This window comes from Rhamphochromis sp. 'chilingali', assembly GCF_963969265.1.
Source record: "Rhamphochromis sp. 'chilingali' genome assembly, chromosome: 4".
Taxonomy (NCBI): domain Eukaryota; kingdom Metazoa; phylum Chordata; class Actinopteri; order Cichliformes; family Cichlidae; genus Rhamphochromis; species Rhamphochromis sp. 'chilingali'.
Genome location: NC_137948.1, coordinates 31,138,036 through 31,150,019, shown reverse-complemented (window position 1 = coordinate 31,150,019; position 11,984 = coordinate 31,138,036).

The following is an 11,984-nucleotide window of genomic DNA, read 5'->3' as shown; positions in this document are numbered from 1 at the left end:
CTCCACCTCTCCCTCCTCCTCCACCACCTTCCTGTTGTCCTAGACCACCTCCTCCTCCTCTTCCACCACGTCCTCCTCTTTCACCACACCCTCCTCTTTCACCATGTCCTCTTCCTCCACCACGTCCTCCTCCTTCACCACACCCTCCTCTTTCACCATGTCCTCTTCCTCCACCACGTCCTCCTCCTTCACCACGTCCTCCTCCTTCACCACGTCCTCTTTCTCCACCACGTCCTCTTCCTTTGCATCTCTTTGGATCCATTGTTTCAAACCTGAATGAGCTGACTTTGGCCCTTTTATCTATCCATCGCAGGTTCTGATTGGTGTGTGCTAAATTTTGACTCCTGTGTTTCCACCTGGTTAATTGTGTGCTAATTGAGCTCAAGCTATGCTGACTTAAGTTAACATTATTGCATGCTAGTGCTTTCTAAATGACTACATGGTGTAAGCACTGTAAAATGTAGGGATTTGTGTGTAGAGTTTTGCAGTAACAGTTCACCAAATTTGAGTCATGTGTCAAAGCAGGGAATAGTGTTTATAGTTCAGGGAAATGGGTGAGCTTTTTGAACAATAGCGTTACGGTTTTGAAATTTTAGTTTAGAGGCCTGGTTATAGTGTTTAAGCAATCGAGAAAAACTGTAATAATGCACTGAGTTATTCCTTCCAGAAGTTATTGCATTTGTACAAGACAATTGCAGATGGGATGGCTGTAGTTCAGGAGGTAGAACAGGTAATCTACTAATCTGAGGGTTGCTGGTGTGATCCCTGCCCAGGGCAAATCTGTCCGATTTACAACTTAAAACACTCATAAATATTGTGTTTTACATCCGATTGCCCCAAGGCCTTAGGACATCCTCCACACTATGCACTTGAACATACAAAAGTGATGAGCACTTGTTTTCATTCAATTTTGAGTGTTTTAGTCAACCTTGTGTTGTGTGTACCCTGTGGTGTTCTCGGTCAAAAGTGACCACCATAGGAAATGAATGGGAATCCACCCCCCCATACCACCCTTTGGCCTCTGACCCCCTGAATAATAATAATAATAATAATGGATTGCATTTATATAGCGCTTTTCGGGACCCCTCAAAGCACTTTACAATACCACTATTCATTCACTCTCACATTCATACACTGGTGGAGGCAGCTACAGTTGTAGCCACAGCTGCCCTGGGGCAGACTGACAGAGGCGAGGCTGCCATATCGCGCCATCGGCCCCTCTGGCCAACATCAGTAGGCGGTAGGTGAAGTGTCTTGCCCAAGGACACAACAACTGAGACTGTCCGAGCCGAGGCTCGAACCGGCAACCTTCCGATTACAAGACGAGCACCCAACTCTTGAGCCATGATTGCCCAAATGTCGCCAAAATGACATCTTTCATTTGGTAATTTGAATGACCAAATGAAAGACCCACTTTACCACCTACTGAACGACACACTGAATGGCCCACTGAACTGAATTTGGTTGTGAAAAATGTTTGTTATGCTAATTTAAGAGCTGTTAAAACAGACCGGTCAATTTTGACCAGGAACTGCAGGCGGTCTATCCTTCAAGCTTGGGTCCTCCAGCAGAGGCCTGGGCGCTTGAGGGTCCTGCGCAGTATCTTAGCTGTTCCTAGGAGTGCGGTCTTGCTCTTCTGGACAGAAATCTCGGATATTGTTCCTGGGATCTGCTGGAGCCACTCGGCTATCTTGGGAGTCACTGCACCGAGTGCTCGCATTACCACTGGGACCACTGTTACCTTCACCCTCCACATCTTCTCAGGATCTTCTCTGAGCCTTTGGTACTTCTCCAGCTTCTTGTGTTCCTTCTTCCTGATGTTGCTGTCATTCGGCATCGCTACGTCTATCACTACGGTTATCGTCCTCTTCTTGTCTACCACTGCTATGTCCGGTTGGTTAGCCACCACCATTTTGTCCATCTGTATCTGGAAGTCGCACAGGATCTTAGCTCGGTCATTCTCGACAACCCTTGGGGGCGTCTCCTGTTTGTACCTCGGGACTTCCAGGCCATACTCGGCACAGATGTTTCTGAATACTATGTCGGCCACTTGGTTATGGCGTTCCATGTATGCCCTGCCTGCTAGCATCTTGCACCCGACTGTTATGAGCTAGATTGTCTCAGGGGCATCTTTACACAGCCTGCACCTCGGGTCTTGCCTAGTGGGAAGGACCCCAGCTTCTATGGATAATAATAATAATGATAATAATAAATTCCCAGAAAGCTGGATAGAAGAAGAAGATCAAAGTGGGTGGGCAGAAAAGGTAGTGCTTAACAGGTCAGAAAGGTAAGGAGGTGCGAGGTTATGAATGGGATCTTGTGCTCAGAGCTTGTTCCTGTGCTGCCATGATTAGTGCATCTGTGCTGTCTTTCAGTCCAGCTTTGTCCAGCCACTGGTAGGATTTCTGGATGTCAGCCACTTCCTCTATCTGCCGGTGGTACATACTGTGCAGGGTATGTTACTACTACTTTACTACTCATACAGCTGAGAAAAGTTTGGACAATGACTCAGTTTTCATAATTTTAGCTCGTAGAGTAGCTGAGGTGCAGCTGTAATTTGACAGGCTGTATATTTTAATAAGTGTTGATGAATTACAGCCATTTTTATGCACTATTTTAAACAGAATTTTTTTAGGGTGGTCAATACACCTATTGACACCACTATGTTTTGTTTCCAGCTTTGAACCTGTATTTAGGCCTCCAATTCACCGCTTATGGAGTTTTGCAGTTGTTGTAATTGTGTAAAAATTTTTACAATTTCTGTTCTAAAAGTTTTTGAGTTTGAAATGGTCAACTGAAAATGCTCTGTAGTTATTTTTAATTTAAAGTCAAGCCAGTCATAAATCAGCACACCCACCAGTGCAGAGAAGAAATAAAAGCTGTAGGTAAACTGGTAAACTGCATTTTCAAAAAGTCAACACATCCTCAAGATTGATGTGTAGCATAGATCAACTCTTTCATACTGACTTTTTAAAATTTCTTCATAAAAAATAACTATACAAATGGAAATATTTCATTATTTCCAAATGAAAACATTTTATTATGAACTCTTATGAACTCTAATCCTCTGTAGATTAATATACAATATAAATCAACTAGTCTGTTTATGATAGGGTGACCAACCGTCCTCTTTTTTTGCACTTGTTGACTTGTAAAAGCCTATATGACATTTTTTATTTCACCATTCATGAATGAATGAATGAATTCATGAAGTGCACAGAGAAGGCATTGTTTAAATATGGTAAAGTTTTCTTTAAGTAAACAGTATTATTAAAGTTCTTCATGACTGGACCAAGTGTCCTCTTTTTTGGAAATCAAAATATGGTCACCCTACTTTATGAGCACTATTAAGATTTGTAAATAAATGAATAATAAACTTATCAAACAAAAAAGTAAAAGAATTTCAAGAAAACATTGACAACAGACAGCAGATACAGTAGATGTGTGTTTTTTCCCTGTGGTCTGCAGGTTCGGGGCTGGAGAGCTGAGTGATGGATCAACAACAGACATAACAAAAGTTAATCCACTAGTTAGCTGCACAGAGGAACCACAAAGCATAAAAACTTAGCACACTCAGCACACTGCAGCTACAAGCATGGTGGGCAATATAGTTATAAGACTCTTTTAGATTTACACTGCATGATAGCAGCAACCTAAACTGTTAGTACTTCCATTGCTGTACAGCAAACAATAACTGTTTATAATTAATTCGACAAACTTTATTTTTCAAATTGTGAACAAATATGGTTTAAAGCAGCTGTCACTGCCACAGTGTAACTCTCAGTACGCATTAACCTGAAGTTGCCATCAAACTGACCAATCACATTAGGACTCCGTCCTTTATTGGGCTCCGCCTCCAGACCAATGACTGCTCCAGACAGTCAAAAGTGAGTTGATTCTGCAAGCAGGATTTCTCTCCGAGTGCAGAGAGCTACCTGTGAGAACATGAAACAGCAGCAATGCATGCGATAGCTTCTTTGTGCTTGGGGCTGCTGAGTTCTAACCGCAAGGAAATGTGTAGGAATAATGTAAATCCTCCACCTACATCCAGAGGACGCCCTTGTAGGAAGCAAAATGCAGATTTAAGACATTTTCAGTGGTTTCGTGTTTCAGATCTGAAATGTGTGCTTTAATTCTATCTTTTATATCTTTTATATACAGTCTGATACAACAAACCATTTCAGCCTCTAAGCCTCTGTATGTAATGGTTTTCAATGGCCTGATCAGTTAGAAAAAAATACTATCTTTGGACCTCATTTTAAATTTTAGGCCTATGCTAGTTAAAAGTAGTAAAGAAGATTACATGTTGTAATGCATGCTTAAATATGTAAAGGGAACAGTTATAATTTGTTATTTTCAAGGGAGAAAACAGCTTGTGAAAGAGGTCAAGCCTGTTTAATTTGAATTTATATTCAATATTTACTGCAGAACCATCAGTACATGTACATAAAACACACACACACGCACACACACACACACACACACACACACACACACACACACACACACACACACACACACACACACACACACACACACACACATAGTTTGAGTAGAAAATACTATGACACCTAACATTAGAGACAACATTTTAAAAAAAGCATTATATTCTACTGATGGACACTTGAAACTAGTATTTGAGACCATAAACACATCAACAACAGTAAGTTTCCTTACTTACTGTTGTCACTATTTCAAGTGGTCATTTTCTGATAAATTTCCATACAGTCAGAATTCATATTCAATCCAGAGCATCCTTCTTATTGCACGAGGCTGTAACCATCGAAAACCTTGAATCTGTCCATTACCATCCATGTTGGGAAGCCTAACAGTGACACCTTGTGGACAGAAGGTTAATCAACATCATATGGCTGGTTGCTCTTTAAGCTACAGCAGCACAGAGGCCGGTTAAGCTTGAAATTCACGCAGTCGAATTGCATTATTTAGTTATAAGTACACACACACACACCTATGTTTTCAGTAAATGTTTTCAAGCAGTACCATGGAGAAATTATTTTTCATTGTCCCCTTACTGAGACAAGTATACTTTTTACCTGTTTTCTTCTCTGAAGGTCCAGATTATAGTAGCCACGGAGAACCTGCTTAGGTTTGGTTGCATACGTTGCCCTGCCTCCCTTATAGTCATACCATGCACCAGAACATGATCTCTGACAGTTGAATTTGCATTTTACTAGGCTTATATACTGTTTACTAATTGAGTTCACTGATTGGACACGTGTTTTCAATTTTGAGTGGTAGTGTGTAAATGATGAAAACAGTGTGTTAGTTGTGTTAAACTTCTGTAGCCTGTGTGCACCATTCTGGGTACAAGTGCACCACACTGCTAAATGTGTTTTGTGTTTGAGAATGTGTTTAGAGTTTTGGTAAATGGGAGATTCAGATTTGCAAATTGTGTCCTAACCAGATGAATAGTGTTTAAAATTTTAACAACTGTGGGATTGATTTGATGAACGAGTTTTGGTAGTTTACAGTTTAGTTTTTACAATGGGATTTAGTGTTTTATCATTTCAGAAAAACTGTAGATTGATGCAATTCCTTAGCAGGTTTGTAGTGAAGGAATTCCATGCTAGCGATATAGCCTTAAATCTTTATTCACGATCTAAGTGTTTCCTGTTCTTGATCACAGAAACCACACCACCCCATCACATCCTTCTACACTATGCCATACCTTCTTGTACCATCAATCTGAATGTAAATAAACCACACCTCTTACAATCTTCTCCCTGGATGTCAGCCTCTCCTTCTGACCGAGGATAACTATTTTAGCACAGCCCAGCATTGAATTGACAAACACCAATCTGTACAGTCAGAGTAAAACAAAATTTCAGTGCTACAAGATAAAGTTCAGGGAAAGTTTTTTCATGGTTCAGAGGCTGCTCAGCAGAGGATCATTCAAAGATGAAATGAACTGTTATAGTTTCTAACTTTGCTAGATAGTGTGTGGAACAAACCTCCTGACAAAAACTGCCAGAAATCTTAAAAGTCAACCAAACACACACAAAGTGTCAGGGCTGTAAGCAAAAAACAAATCAGACTGTGCCCCCCAAAAAGCTATTAACCCGTGTGGTTATTACAGTAAACACTGCATTCTTTTCTCTGTATGTTTTACTTTATAAACTGATTTATTGTGAGAAACAAAATAAATGTTAGACTCAAGGTGTGAAAGAGAACTGTGAAAGCTTTTGTACTGCAACGGTTTTAAAAGAGTACTTGAACTGTTCATTGACTGAGACGACTCTCAGTGCCCCCTGACTGAAGTCTCTCCTCATGCATGGGAAATAAAGGTGTTGTTTTTTTTAATGGCTCATCATGTCTGGAGGCTTTGTTAGTGAACTTCCACAACAGTTCAGTGACATCACGAACAGGATGGTCCAGTGTTCTCACTGAAGGACGGCTCTGGGACGGCTGATCACCCCGAGATAGCTAAACGCTTCGGTCCTGCCGGCTGGTTAAAGCAAAGAAAAAGGCGGAGTTGCAGGGCCGTGTTTCAGAGACCACCAAGATCATCTTGACAAATCGAGGGGAAACTCCTGCAGAACAGTGAGCTGTATCTACCCTATATACAAGTCACGAGAGTTTTGTGCCTGGCCGAGGGGGAAGCAGCTGCTGACTCCAGAGTTCGAGTCTCCGAAGGGAAAATCCTGGGGTTCAAGTCCCCAGGCCTGTGTTTGGTTCTGGTCCATCACAGGGGACAGTGGTTTGAGTCCACTGTTGATAATTATTTCTGCATACTACAGTGCGTGAAGTGATGGTTTTTTATTACTTTTCTGCTGGGAAGGGAAGAAGCCCATTGGAGGGGACGCTCTGAATGTAAATATGGGATCTAGATCCAGTAAGGCGGCAGACATTCCACCGGGCGGCCAAGGACAAAACTTAATACTTGACAGTATGGTTTAGAAATGTGGGTTTGGGTGTATGAAATATGTTGTTAAGTGGCAAAAAGAAAACGGGTTTCCTGAAAAAGAATCGCTGTGTCAGGGCTCTGTGTGCGGGCAGGCAGAGATGAGGATCCAAATGCAGGACTCGAACACAGAATTGAAACTCAAAAACCTCAGCTTTATTGCTGGCAGGAAAACAAACATGAAGTGATGATGGAACACTGAGACCAAGGACACACAGGCATAATCTGATGGTACGACGCGACACCGAGCATGGGAAAACACAGGGCTTATATACACAGGGTAGTAACGGGGGAATCGGCAACAGGAGGGAGACACAGCTGGGAGAGATCAGGGCTAACGAGACAGGGGGAACAAAGCTGCACACACTAACATCAGACAGGAACAAGAACCCTCAAAGTAAAACAGGAAACAAAACACACTTTACTAAGACACAGACTAGACAGAGACAGACTTGACACTGACCAAAGGCTACTAAATGATAATCATAATCACAACAGTATCAGATCATAAATCATAATATAGAAAAACACCAAGATAACTGAAACACCAAGTACCAGAGAAACATAAAGGAAAATCCATGATGCAAAAGTACCAAAACATAATGAACTCAAAATACTGGGTCCAACGGACCCAGAACCGTGACACGCTGAGTTTTAACCAGTTAAAGAAAGTAGAGGAACAGTTGCGGGAAGAGGAAGAAAAGCTGTTAAAGAAAGGGAAAGTTAAGACGGTAGATTTGTGTAGGGTAAGCAAGGAGAAAGAATGTTTGAAAATGTGGATGATAGAAGCAGAAAGGAGGGAAACGAAAGCAGCTTTGAAAGAATTGCCTAGAGAAGTGCATGTTAATGAAAGAGAGAAAGGAAAGGAGGCTGACGCGGTGTCCACCTCAGCGCCTCTTCCGTATAACACGGAGAACAAATCATTTCCCTGTTCACGCACAGTTTGTGCATCCCCTTGTGCTCCTGTACAGGCTGCTTTGCAGAGCTTGAAAGCTGATGCCGACCTGGACTCCTTTCCCCTTAGATCCAGGGGCGGATCTAGAAGGGTGGCATGGGGTGGCAAGTGCCACCCTAAAATGCTCCCTTGCCACCCCAAGTGCCACCCCAGTTTTGCATATGACAGTGTTGTTTATTAAAATAAGGTAGCATTAACAGTTTGAGCGTAGTTACAGTCAACAGTGAATATAAATGCTAAAACTGAATATATTGCATAGTGTTCCCCCCTGCACCAGTAACAAATGGTTCAGCCCATAGCAGGACCAGCTTTTTTCTTGTTTTCAGTAACAAGCGATGCTTATGATTGTGCCAAAGCACATTTTGAACAACACCATGGGAATTTCGGATTTTACACAGGTGGTTGGATGTTAACTCTCCGTGGTCCACGGACACGCTCCACCTCCAAATCACATGAGTGATGTAAGCTGACATAGCAACAAGCTGCAACCACACTGAGTCTCTATTTCAGCCCACATTGAAAGTTCAGACTTCAATGTTTTTAAATTTTAATTACAGGCCAGTAAATCCAGAGTTATGATAATAGATATAAGTCATACTTCTTTCTAAACACTGTCGTCACGTTTTTGTGTGTGTGTGTTTTAAGCATTTTCTAAGGACAGCGTGAAAACAGTAAAGAAAGGGAAAAAGCCACCGCTTTCCTGTTGGTGGAAAAATGTACCATGTCGACCAATTTTTAAAAAAAAAGTCAACACGTGGGATTTGATTGTTTAGGAAGAGGGAAAAGTTTTGGGAGTGACGGTAATGGCAGACAGACAAAGCAAGCGAGTGAGAGAGAGAGAGAGAGAGAGAGTTTTTAGATGTGGGAGATTTGTGACGTTTAGTGTGGAGTGTATACTTAGTGTGTTGTGTTGTCTTGTGTAGTTGTTCTGTTGTGTAGTCATTTTGTTTTGTGTGTCAGTGAGGGCACTAATTAATGTCACAAAGGCACATTTGTGGATGTGACATCACAATAGTCAAGCTTTTATACTCTCTATGGTAGCGAGCTTTGTAGCTGCTCTCAATTAAAGTCACTTACTGACAATCACAGTTCAAGTAAAAACATAACAAGTCTAAATTAATCCAAAATGAAGAAAAGGAGACCATGAGCTGCTCCAATAACCCAACCAATTAGTGGTGATATTGTTATAAAATCTGGTCTGAAGCCCAGAATAGATTTGTGAGACATGTCTGGAATAAATCATGCAAAGTAAAGAAAGGTAAAGTGAGTTAGCATAGTAAAGGCATTAGTAATAAGTTAATATTTAGCAGGTATCAGATTAGATTATCATGCTAAAATGTACTTTTAGCACACACAGCTGGATTCGATTTAACGAAGACACTCATTTCCATTGTTTATACTCACTTTATTAGGTACACTTTGCTAATAATAGCCTGGATCCCAGAACTACCTTAATCATTCATGGCATAGATTTGCCCATAAGAACCCATGCCCCTGTACACATTGAGGAAAGGTTCTGTTGAAGTTTCAAAATTGACTCTCCCAGTTTTCCTGACAGTAAAAATGGGTCTTGGCTCTTATTGGTTAAACAGGGTGCTGGAAATGTTCCTCAGAGGTTTTTGGTTCATACTGACATGACAGCATCACAAAGTTGCAGCAGATTTGTCAGCTGCACATCAATGATGTGAATCTCCTGTTCCACCACGTCCCATCAGGCTCTAGTGGATTGAGATCTGGTGACTGTGGAGACCATTTGAATAAAGCTAAATCATTATCATGTGCAAGAAACCAGCTTGAGATGAATTGAATTTTGTGAGACAACACATTATTGTGGAGGCAGCCTTCATAAGATGGGTACACTGGGATCAAAAACAGATGAATCAGAATCAGAATCAGAATCAGAATGGGGTTTATTGCCAAATGTTGAGCAGGGTTACAACATTAGGAAATTGCTGCGGTGCTTCAGTGCAAACATGGTGTCATAAATAACACTTAAATAGACATGGAAAAAATAAAAGTAGGGATAAGAATTAAAAGTGCTACGTGGAAAGATATGTGCATGAGATATACATGAGATATATACATGAGAGTAAGAATTAAGAGTGCTACGTTGAAAGATATATACATGAGTGCAGGTGGTGATCAGTGCCAAACATGGAATGAAACAGTGAACACAGCGTAGGGTCATGTGTTAGTGGCGGGGATAGTCATATGGTTATTGTTCATGTGTCCAACAGCAGAGGGGAAGAAACTGTTCTTATGGCGAGAGGTTCTGGTGCGAATGGACCGGAGCCTCCTGCCTGAGGGGAGCAGGTCAAACAGACTGTGACCAGGGTGAGAAGGGTCAGCTGAGATCCGAGCTGCACGCCGCAATGTCCTGGAGGTGTACAGGTCCTGCAAAGATGGGAGTCTGCAGCCAATCACCTTCTCAGCAGAGCGCACAACACGCTGCAGTCTCTGTTTGTCCCTGATAGTGGCTCCAGCGTACCACACGGTGATGGAGGAGGTGAGGATGGACTCAATGATTGCAGTGTAGAACTGCATCATCGTCCGTGTTGGCAGGTTGAATTTCTTCAGCTGCCTCAGGAAGTACATCCTCTGCTGGGCTTTCTTGATGACGGAGGTGATGGTGGGCTCCCACTTCAGGTCCTGGGTGATGGTGGTACCCAGGAAGCGGAATGAGTCCACAGAGGTGATGGGGGTGTCAGTCAGGATGATGGGGGGGAGTGGGGCTGTGTGCTTCCTGAAGTCCACAATAATCTCCACTGTCTTCTGGGCATTCAGCACCAGGTTGTTGTGGCTGCACCAGGACACCAGACGTTCAACCTCCCTCCTGTAGGCAGACTCATCCCCGTCCGAGATGAGTCCAATAACGGTGGTGTCATCTGCAAACTTGATTAGCTTGACAGACTGGTGGGTGGAGGTGCAGCAGTTGGTGTACAGGGAGAAGAGCAGAGGAGAAAGAACACAGCCCTGAGGGGAGCCGGTGCTGATGGTCCGGGAGTCCGAGACATTCTTTCCCAGCCTCACATGCTGCTTCCTGTCCGTCAGGAAGTCAGTGATCCACCGGCAGATGGGATCAGGCACATTCATCTGGGAAAGCTTGTCTCGGAGATGGTCTGGAAGGATGGTGTTGAAGGCAGAGCTGAAGTCCACAAACAGGATCCTGGCGTAGGTTCCTGGGGAGTCCAGATGCTGCAGGATGAAGTGTAGGGCCATGTTGATGGCGTCGTCTACAGACCTGTTGGCTCTATATGCAAACTGCAGGGGGTCCAGGAGGGGGGCCGTGAGGGTCCTGAGATGGGAGAGAACTAGGCGCTCAAAGGACTTCATGACCACAGATGTCAGAGCCACGGGTCTGTAGTCATTTAGTCCAGTGATCCTAGGTTTCTTGGGGACAGGGATTATGGTGGAGGACTTGAAGCAGGCAGGCACATGACATGCCTGCAGTGAGGAGTTGAAAATGCCAGAAAACACTGGGGCCAGCTCGTTTGCACAGTGTCTGAGGGTGGCAGGAGACACGCCGTCTGGGCCGGGAGCTTTCCGAGCATTCAGATTCTTAAACTGCTTCCTCACATCTGCTTCATGAATATGAAGAGTTGTGGTGGGAGGAGGTGGTGTGAAATCCTCTTTTGTGTGGGGTGAGGAGGGGGGTGTTGTAGGTGAACGGTTTGAAGGTGGTGATGGCTCTATGGAGGGGGGAGAGGTGGGGGAATTAGTGTCCAAAGTGTCTCTATTGTTGGGGCCGTTGGAGGTGTGAAGGCTGCCTGATGGCTCGTCAAAACGGCAGTAGAAGTCGTTAAGGGTGTTGGCCAAGAGCAAGTCATCAGTGGAGTGGGGGGTTTTAGGCTTGTAGTTTGTGATATTCCTAAAACCTTTCCACACAGAGGCCGAGTCATTCTCTGAGATCTGCTGCTGCATCTTCTCAGAGTGCTGATGTTTAGCAATGTCCACTTCTTTAGTGAACCTGTACTTGGCCTCTCTGTAGCAGTCCCTGTCTCCGCTTCTGAACGCCTTACTCTTTTCCAGCCACAGCTTTTTGAGTTTAGGAGTAAACCAGGGTTTGTCATTGTTATAACTCACCCTGGTGCGTGATGGCACAATGCT